The sequence below is a fragment of the Rhamphochromis longiceps genome, linkage group LG1 (genome assembly GCF_057381845.1).
Source record: "Rhamphochromis longiceps isolate RC_006_pf linkage group LG1, R_longiceps_female_GT1.1, whole genome shotgun sequence".
NCBI lineage: Eukaryota > Metazoa > Chordata > Actinopteri > Cichliformes > Cichlidae > Rhamphochromis > Rhamphochromis longiceps.
Genome location: NC_140557.1, coordinates 39,911,001 through 39,921,149, shown reverse-complemented (window position 1 = coordinate 39,921,149; position 10,149 = coordinate 39,911,001).

The following is a 10,149-nucleotide window of genomic DNA, read 5'->3' as shown; positions in this document are numbered from 1 at the left end:
ATGGAAATAATGCAACAATGGATTCATTGTTAAATTTTATATCCAATGTTTAAAAAGACAATTATAAAATATCCAGTGCACATTTTAACAGTGAGATATGTGAATAGTATGAATAGAGTCAGCTGACAACACCAGATACTTTAATACACACTATACTTACTATACTGTAATTATCTAACTGAATCTGAAACACTATTCAGGAAACCAGTAAGGAAAAATAGTTACTACACTAAATGACAATGAATCAGATGATGGTGCATCATCATCTTTCTTTCAACAACAGAAAGAAAACTCAGTAGTGCCTTTTACAGCATAATCAAATTAGAGTGTTTATCCTGCCATGCTCTTACCAACGTATGGCTCTTCCCTAAGAAGAGCAAAACTAGAAAACTATTCTGGACGACCTGATTGGCTTTGTCCACTTGGGCTTACTGGTGGAGGCAAGCTACAGTTGTAGCCACAGCTGCCCTGGGGTAGACTGACAGAAGCGAGGCTGCCATATCGCGCCATCGGCCCCTCTGGTCATCACCAGTAGGCGGGGATTCCCATGATGTGTTGAGTTTTTCCTTTCCAGTCACCTTTACTCACTCACTATGTGTTAACAGACCTCTCTGCATTGAATCATATCTGTTATTAACCTCTGTCTCTCTTCCACAGCATGTCTTTATCCTGTCTTCCTTCTCTCACCCCAACCAATCACAGCAGATGGCCCCGCCCCTCCCTGAGCCTGGTTTTGTCGGAGGTTTCTTCCTGTTAAAAGGGAGTTTTTTCTTCCCACTGTCGCCAAAGTGCTTACTCATATAGGGGGTCATATGATTGTTGGGTTTTTCTCTGTCTGTATTATTGTCGGGTCTACCTTACAATATAAAGCACCTTGAGGTGACTGTTGTTGTGATTTGGTGCTGTATAAATAAAATTGAATTGAGCTATCTATGCTAGGCACCTACATGGGAACATGGAGGAAGCTAAGAGCAAAGAGTCAACAAACTCACACTGAATAGTGCCAACAGGTATTTTACGACGTCAAACCTTCTCTTTGTGTGTTTGTAACTGGAGTTAGTTATAATCACTTTCCATGTTTAGGTTTGACGTGGGTTATTATCACACCGTAAGTGCAATAATACACAACACATACAAGCAGAAACGACCATTAATCACAAAAGCATATAGTAAAGACTCACACTGAGCTGAAATGAGACGAGTACAAATAAATAAAATGTGATGAATGTATTATGTTATTTTTTATTTTATTTATTTTGGTCCTCTCGTTGTTTATTATTTTCCTAATATATAACAGTATATAAAGTACTGGAAATACTAACACAACTGTAAAAGCTGAGATCAGTGCACTTCTATTTCTTCTTCTTCTCTTGTATGGACATTGTATGTATATGTGTAGTGTCACCAGATTATTTTAACAATTTCTAAAAAATATCCAAATCTTAAAGGAAAATATACAAGATGGACACAATGCAGTTGTTAAGAGAGAAAGCAGGTGTGGGTGACATGTGAATTTCAACTGTCACTTTTTGCCACAACAGTCCATTCTTGCAGAATCAGTCTTGCTTTCATTTTGTTACTAATCATTATAGTAAGCACACTGACACAACTCCACCCAGATGGGTCTCTGCCTCGCTGAAGTCTCCCTCCGTGCTTCCCTGACTCATCGACACGAACGCTGCCATCCCTTCACTCAGCTCTCCCTCTCTTCTCTGTTGATGAGACAGTGTAAAGAGGCCAACACACAGTGGAGTTCCTCCAAATTGAGAAGAGTCTAAATGGAGCCTAATAGGCCAGCCTCCCCTCTTTCTCTGTTTCATCTGCTCTGTCACTCTCTCCACCCGCTCTCCTTCTCATAGTCTTCCTTTCTTGGCAAGTGACTGAACATTTATTTCCTCAAGAAGCAGGCGTGCGACCATTCATTGACTAAAGTCTTGGTGTGTTCTCGTCACACATGCTCTTTCACATTGTGTTTCTGCAGGTTTCTACAAATGTGTGTGCAGTGCATGCATCATACTAACATATGCACTGATGGCTTTACATCAAGTGTGTAACTCAAGAGGCTCAAACCCCAGTAAATGCTTATAAAATGACAGATGGAGTTTCACATACAGGGAGTGCAGAATTATTAGGCAAGTTGTATTTTTGAGGAATAATGTTATTATTGAACAACAACCATGTTCTCAATGAACCCAAAAAACTCATTAATATCAAAGCTGAATGTTTTTGGAAGTAGTTTTTAGTTTGTTTTTAGTTTTAGCTATTTTAGGGGGATATCTGTGTGTGCAGGTGACTATTACTGTGCAGAATTATTAGGCAACTTAACAAAAAACAAATATATACCCATTTCAATGATTTATTTTTACCAGTGACACCAATATAACATCTCCACATTCACAAATATACATTTCTGACATTCAAAAACAAAACAAAAACAAATCAGCGACCAATATAGCCACCTTTCTTTGCAAGGACACTCAAAAGCCTGCCATCCATGGATTCTGTCAGTGTTTTGATCTGTTCACCATCAACATTGCGTGCAGCAGCAACCACAGCCTCCCAGACACTGTTCAGAGAGGTGTACTGTTTTCCCTCCTTGTAAATCTCACATTTGATGATGGACCACAGGTTCTCAATGGGGTTCAGATCAGGTGAACAAGGAGGCCATGTCATTAGTTTTTCTTCTTTTATACCCTTTCTTGCCAGCCACGCTGTGGAGTACTTGGACGCGTGTGATGCAGCATTGTCCTGCATGAAAATCATGTTTTTCTTGAAGGATGCAGACTTCTTCCTGTACCACTGCTTGAAGAAGGTGTCTTCCAGAAACTGGCAGTAGGACTGGGAGTTGAGCTTGACTCCATCCTCAACCCGAAAAGGCCCCACAAGCTCATCTTTGATGATACCAGCCCAAACCAGTACTCCACCTCCACCTTGCTGGCGTCTGAGTGGGACTGGAGCTCTCTGCCCTTTACCAATCCAGCCACGGGCCCATCCATCTGGCCCATCAAGACTCACTCTCATTTCATCAGTCCATAAAACCTTAGAAAAACCAGTCTTGAGATATTTCTTGGCCCAGTCTTGACGTTTCAGCTTGTGTGTCTTGTTCAGTGGTGGTCGTCTTTCAGCCTTTCTTACCTTGGCCATGTCTCTGAGTATTGCACACCTTGTGCTTTTGGGCACTCCAGTGATGTTGCAGCTCTGAAATATGGCCAAACTGGTGGCAAGTGGCATCTTGGCAGCTGCACGCTTGACTTTTCTCAGTTCATGGGCAGTTATTTTGCGCCTTGGTTTTTCCACACGCTTCTTGCGACCCTGTTGACTATTTTGAATGAAACGCTTGATTGTTCGATGATCACGCTTCAGAAGCTTTGCAATTTTGAGACTGCTGCATCCCTCTGCAAGATATCTCACTATTTTTGACTTTTCTGAGCCTGTCAAGTCCTTCTTTTGACCCATTTTGCCAAAGGAAAGGACGTTGCCTAATAATTATGCACACCTGATATAGGGTGTTGATGTCATTAGACCACACCCCTTCTCATCACAGAGATGCACATCACCTAATATGCTTAATTGGTAGTAGGCTTTCGAGCCTATACAGCTTGGAGTAAGACAACATGCATGAAGAGGACGATGTGGACAAAATACTCATTTGCCTAATAATTCTGCACTCCCTGTACAAATACCACAAGACCTACAGAGATCTCGAGAACAGATAGTAATGAAGTCATTTAAAGCAAACTGTCATGTCCACAAAGACGTGATGTGAAACAGGGAGAGAAAGTAACAGCGTTTTAACTGATTTGACCCCTTTTTCCTCTCTTTCTTTTTCCCTTCTGTGCTGGAGACAACCTTATTGGGCATTTCAGTGTTTCTCATACATTTGCCCTGACCGGGACACCCAGGTATATTAACACCTGATGAAATATATAGAAACTCATTTCAGGATTGTGGTTTTTCCACAGGATCTGTCTGATTGTGACCAGTTTTGCCAAAGAAATTTTCAGTAACTTCCCATTTTGGACTGCAGTTGATGAAAAGCTCTCAAAGACCTCCAATAAAAAAAAAAAGATGTCCAAATTTCTGATATAGCTGAATAGATTGGTTGTTGTTTAGGCTGACAAAAAGCAATTGAGGGAATGGTACACCACCTACAGCATTTAAAACACATATGCGCACCACCTTCTTCAGTGCAGATGTACAAAAATGCGTCGACACAAACAGAATCTAAATTTGTGAGTTTGATTGATCATCAGAGGATCTCTCTCTTTGCTCTTGCTCTTGACGAAGGCGGTCGCACTTATCTCCTCCTCCTCCTCTCCCTCAGCTTCCCTACTTAGCCTCTTATGTCCTTGTCTAGTCTCGTGTTTTTTGTATTACTTTTCCCTGGAACACTCTCTCACAGTCTGTTCTCTAAAATCTAAAAGAGGAATTATGGATTTGATCAACTGGTCCCTAAATGCAATTGACACCCCTTTCTCAACGAGAAGTTTGGGCTCGGGTGAGCCTGAGTGCTGAAGATATCTACCTATTCGGAACCATGGTAACAGGGTTCTTGCTGATCGGAGCTGGCTTGGCCCTGACTTATCGAAGAATTAAGGAAGCGGAACCAGCTGTTCAAACCCCCACAAGGCTGCCCGCTGGGATTGGAACGATGGGAGAGGCGTGAGTTTCTCAAAATGGGCTCATTGAGTGCAGCAAGGATACGATCTTGGAAAGGCTGACGGCTGTCGTGAATACTCGAATAAGATCTCTGAGTGCAGACTGGATACATCTCGGAAGGGCTCGCTCGGAATAACATCTCTGAGCGCAAATTGGATGACATCTCGGGGAGGCACACTGCCGTGAGTTCTCAGAATCGGCTCTTTGAGCACAAGAAATGACAACATCACAGAACGCAAGTATGGCGAAGCTCGCGGCCACCTGGGTTGGCTGAAAGACTGTTGACTTAGCCTAGCAGGGCGAAGGACACTGTCTCAGCTGAACTCTGGACACGCACACACATACATATACACTGATATGCACACACTCATCCCCCCTCCCTTTCCAAACGCCTTCGATGCTTGTTCCCTCCTGGGAACACAGCGGGTTTGAGCCCGCGCTGGAATGGTAGCGCTGGGCAGGATGGCTGCTGTGTTTGCTTCGGATTACTCCTCACCCCCCACCCGACCCTGTGGCTTGTCACGTGTTCCATAATGTTGTGCTGTGGACATTTATGTGCTTTTTTGTGCAGAGGAGTTTTTTTTGTTTCCTGTTCTCATGCTGTCCTCCCAGGAGCCCAGCATGAGCAGAGGTCTCTTTTTTTCCTCTTGTACTTTCCCATTGTAGTGTATATTTCAGTTTTTTTTTTCTGTAACGCTACCGATCTCCGACCTGTATCCCCATGTGATGTCTGTGTTGTGTGTGTAAGGCGAATAAATTCAATGAGAATTATATTTATTTACTTTGATCAGAAAATAAAACCAGACCACAGGACAGTAATTCAGTAATTTAAAAAAAGATTTTCAAACATAGTTTGTGCAGCTGTAATCATGGAGTCAGTCAGGTGGTGTAACTTGGTAACTAAAGTGGCCCATGGGTTTCTCTTTTCAAGCCATAAATATAGTATATTAATAAGCTACCTTTTAGAGGGTTGTTAAAAAAGTGTATAAGCTAAAAAAGGTTCAGTTCATATTTAATTCTAATCTGAGCTGCATCTGACAGCCAAAGGATACCAGCACTGGAATTTGTGTGTTTAATTTGTAGGTAGGCTGGATGGATAATCAGCACTACATGACAGAGCAAAAATTTCAGTTTGATTTGGGGCTGAAATGTTGTTTGAAGGAGTAAATACATTTGAAATCTACAAATACTGAATTATTTTACTGCATTAACACTGTACTGCATAGCTCTGAAATGATATGCTGATTATTTGATCAGTGAAATGGCAGCAAAAATAGGCAGTTATGTTGATGAATGATGAATCCTTTAAATTTACTATGCAGAAAACAAACTAATTCCAGCATTTCTAACCTGTCATTGCTCATGGGAATGGCACATAAAAGCATTTCTGAAGTGGGGACCTTTGTCTGTTCCAACATACCTAAAATCTACAAAAATAACTATGAAAGGTAATCACCTGCTTGAATGTGCATGAATTTAATTTCACGATAAATTATTCAGCTGACACTGGCCTTAACAATAAATGACAGATAAATGAGTCTCCCCTCTGCACAGTTTTAAAAATATATATTTAATATACATTTTCTTTAGTATAATGAAATTTTGTTCTGAAACACAGGCTAAGGTTTTAGAACAAAGAGCACAATGATTAAAAGAAACAACTGTTATGAGAAAGGATGTTCTTGCTTGGTACGGTTGTGCGCCACCTACTTGCAGGAAAAGACACTACAACATCAGTATATGACTTCTGCTGTGATTCTGAGACATAAGAATCATAATTTCCAGGGCTACAAACAGACGTTGTTAGGTAAACATAAACATCTTGAAACTAGAGAAAAACTAGAGATTTTTCACTTGTTCCACTGGCAGATTTTTTCACTTAATACAAGATATTTTAGCTTAAAATAAGTGAAAAAATCTGCCAGTGGAACAAGTGAAAAATCTCTAGTTTTTCTCTAGTTTCAAGATTCACTGTCTTGAAACAAGTTCCTTTAGCTTACTGAAATGTTGCCCTGTAGCTGATTGTGTCTTATTTTAAGTGTAATGAGATAATTTTGACTAGAAATAAGACAAATATACTTGGTAAGATTTTGAGTTTTTGCAGTGATACCATCGTGATTTTGTGCTTTTAATAATGTCTTTGAACTGCAGAAATTGCACAATTTATTTTGGATTTTCTTTGATTCATATACCACTGGTCAGTTTTTCCAGTTTTGTATTGAAAATAATGCAGTTTAATGTCTCACTGCACTAAACAAATAGAGTGACTCATCAGAGTAGCCAACTTTGTCAGATATAACAGCTGAACACATCCGTGGCTTCTTACTACAATAGAAATCAAATATTCTCCCATATCTGTTGCAGAAGTTCCCATAAATGTGGACCTTGTAGCTGCTTTACTTTCACTCTTCTATCCAGTTCGTCCCAAACCTGCTCGATGGGGTTTAAGTCTGGAGACTGTGCTGGACATGCCATGTTTTCAAGCTCACCATCTTGTTCTTTTTTCCTGAGGTGGTTCTGGAATAGCTTGGACTGATGTTTTGGGTCATTATCTTGCTGTAGGATGAACCTCTGCCCAACTAGACACCAGATGGTACTGAATGGAGCTGCAGAATGGTGTGGTAGCCGTTTTGGTTCAGCGTGCCTCTCACCCTGAATCCATCAAACAGACCCAGACCATCACACTTCCTCCTCCATGGTTGACAGTTGATGCCACACACTGTGGAACCATCCTTTCGCCTTCTCGACTGTGTCAAAGATCCTGCGTGACGAACCAAAGATGTCAAATTTTGAATCATCAGTCCATAATACCTTCTTTCTTCTGTAGTCCAGTGGTGGTTTTTCAGGGCCAGGCAAGCCTCTTTGTCTTGTTCTGACATCTTAGCGATGGCTTTGTTGCTGCAACTCGTCCTGTCAAACCTGCAGCTCAAAGTCTTCTCTTCACAGTTGAAACTGAGACTTTCTTACTACGACCTCTATTAAGCTGCGATGACGCTGTTGTCCTGTGAGCCGCCGATCACACACAAACTTGTCCTCTGACTCAGTCGTGTCTTTGGGTCTGCAGACCTCTTCCTGTCACAGTTTGTTTCTGAGTGCCTTTGATGGTGAAGGAAAGTGTACTCACTGACACCTTTACTTTCTTTGCAATTTCTCTGTAGGACAGACCTAAGAGTTATGATGATCTGCCTCTCTTCTATTTTCTTTTTCTTTTTCTTTTTTTTTTGCCTTTTCTCACCATTTTTGTAGCAACACACTACTTTCTGCATTACTGTTCAACTGAAGGTATGGTACCACAGTGTGTTCCAACACTGCTTTTATGCAGACAGAGGGGTTGTAAGTAATCCAGAAAAGTTGGATCAGCTGTAGGAATTAGTAGCACAACAGCTTTAAATTTTTAACCCAGGTTTTGTTCCCTGAAAAGGGCCTTTTGTATAATTCTGTACATTATTTTTTCCATTTTGGGTAACCTTGCCTTTTGTTAACCTCTGGCAGTTCACCTGTTACCTTTGTACCATTTCAAGCTCTTCATTGGACTTGAACGACTTGAACTGCAATAAATACGTTTGGCCGGTAGTGTGTAAAAATTCACTTAATTTTTTTAATAAGTGGTGCTGAAGCTTGACAAGGCCAAGGCTTAATAAGCTCTCAAGATCAACTCCAGCTGGTAGTCCCTCTTTCTTAGCATTAAATTGATTTGTTAGAGAGAAAACATTGCATTAACCAATACTCAGAACAACAGGAAAGTCTGAAGAACTCGGGAAGATCTAAGAAGTAGAACTGTAAATGTACACAAATTGGGAATGTCTCTTGGAGCCATTTCAAAACAACTGCAGTGACCATCTGTTCAGAAAACTTGAATACATCACCACTTTTCCAAACTCTGGAAATGAGAGAAAATTGGTTAGGATGTTCAGGAAATACCCAGAAAACAAAGATCGAGCTATTTGGCCAGAACGAGGAGAGGTATGTTTGGTATTTTGCTGCCAGTGATACTTGTATATTTCACAAGTACTAACAGGAAACAGGATCTAACCAGCAGGAACAATCATCAAAACTGGTTTTGGAATGGAAAGTCCTGAACTCAACCCTACTTTGTGGACTGCTTAATAGAGCTCTGTTTCTAGGTATGGTATAAAAACAGACAGCTAATTGTGTTCAGAGTCAGTTAAGACCCATTTAGCTGATCACGTGGATGTAGCTGAATGTTTACCACCTATGAGGCCATCGACTTTACAACAGTCTTGAGCCATTTTGGTTATAGTCATGAGGTCCCTTTCTAATCATAATGGGTCTCAGTGTGAAGCAGTCGTAGCATGCAAAGTAATTGTGGTTGGTACCTGCTGTATCAGAATAAAGACAGTCTGTCTCTTTCCCCTCTTCCCTGTATTCATGATACTGATGAGCACAGCAAACAAATGAAAAGCTTCAATAACAGCCGAAGTGATAAAACGCCTCTCTTGTTGTTGGTGAGCTGGAGACCTCCTTTGAGCCTCCATTCAGCAGATAAGACAGAGAATCTCCTGGAGAATCTGCGTCTCGTATCACATGCCACAATGGTGTTGGTCACAAAGCGACACTTGATCTCCATTACACAAATGTCACACCTCATTCCTCTGCAACTATAAAAGCTTCTGGGATATCCAAGCCACTATATATACTGCTGTTTTATCTTTCAGACAATCAACTTAAGAACTGAGACTGAACGAAACACTGCTGAAAATGTGTTTTTCGTGCATCACTTAACACTCTGAGTCCAGTGTCCTGTTCTGTTTTTATGCTCCTGTGTATATTTTGGTGTGAAATTGGTTTTCTTCTGCTCCAAGCTACTGTGAGCATCTTGATCAGGGAGATGGTACAAACCAATTTTTTGAGTTAAATGGCAGTGAGGGTGGCAGCCCCTTAAATGAAAGCAATCACCAGGCTTTATCTCAGTGCCAGTTTGGTACAAATGCTGCCTGCAAATCTATTAACTGAACAAACCAGTTAGATTTTAGAACAAGAGAGAAAATGGTAGCAAAAAACATGAATATCAATCAACAGAGAAATCACAACCGCAGAGGAGCCATTAATAACATTTGTAATTTGATTTTATACGAGTGGAGTAAATGATGTTTAAAATCAACCAGGAGGAGAGAAACAAAAGAGTATTTTGTGTTATATACAAATAAACACATTTCTTGATTTTGCTTCAATTCAATGCAATATTCTGATCATGCCAGCTGCTGCAGGTGTGAACACATAACAACAAACTGCTTTTTCTTTTCTACTCTGGAGCTCTCGGGGAAGAAAATGTGATATTGAAATGATTACACATTCATTCAAGAGATCTAAACAATCACTGCACATGAGCATCGCTCATACTGTTGGATTTCACAACCCACTCTGAATCCTTTCCAGGTTTCCACCTTATTCCACCTTACACAGCAAAGATTAGATATACATGCTCCGATGGTGGGGTCTGTGGCTCAGGTGTAGGATTGACAGATAGCA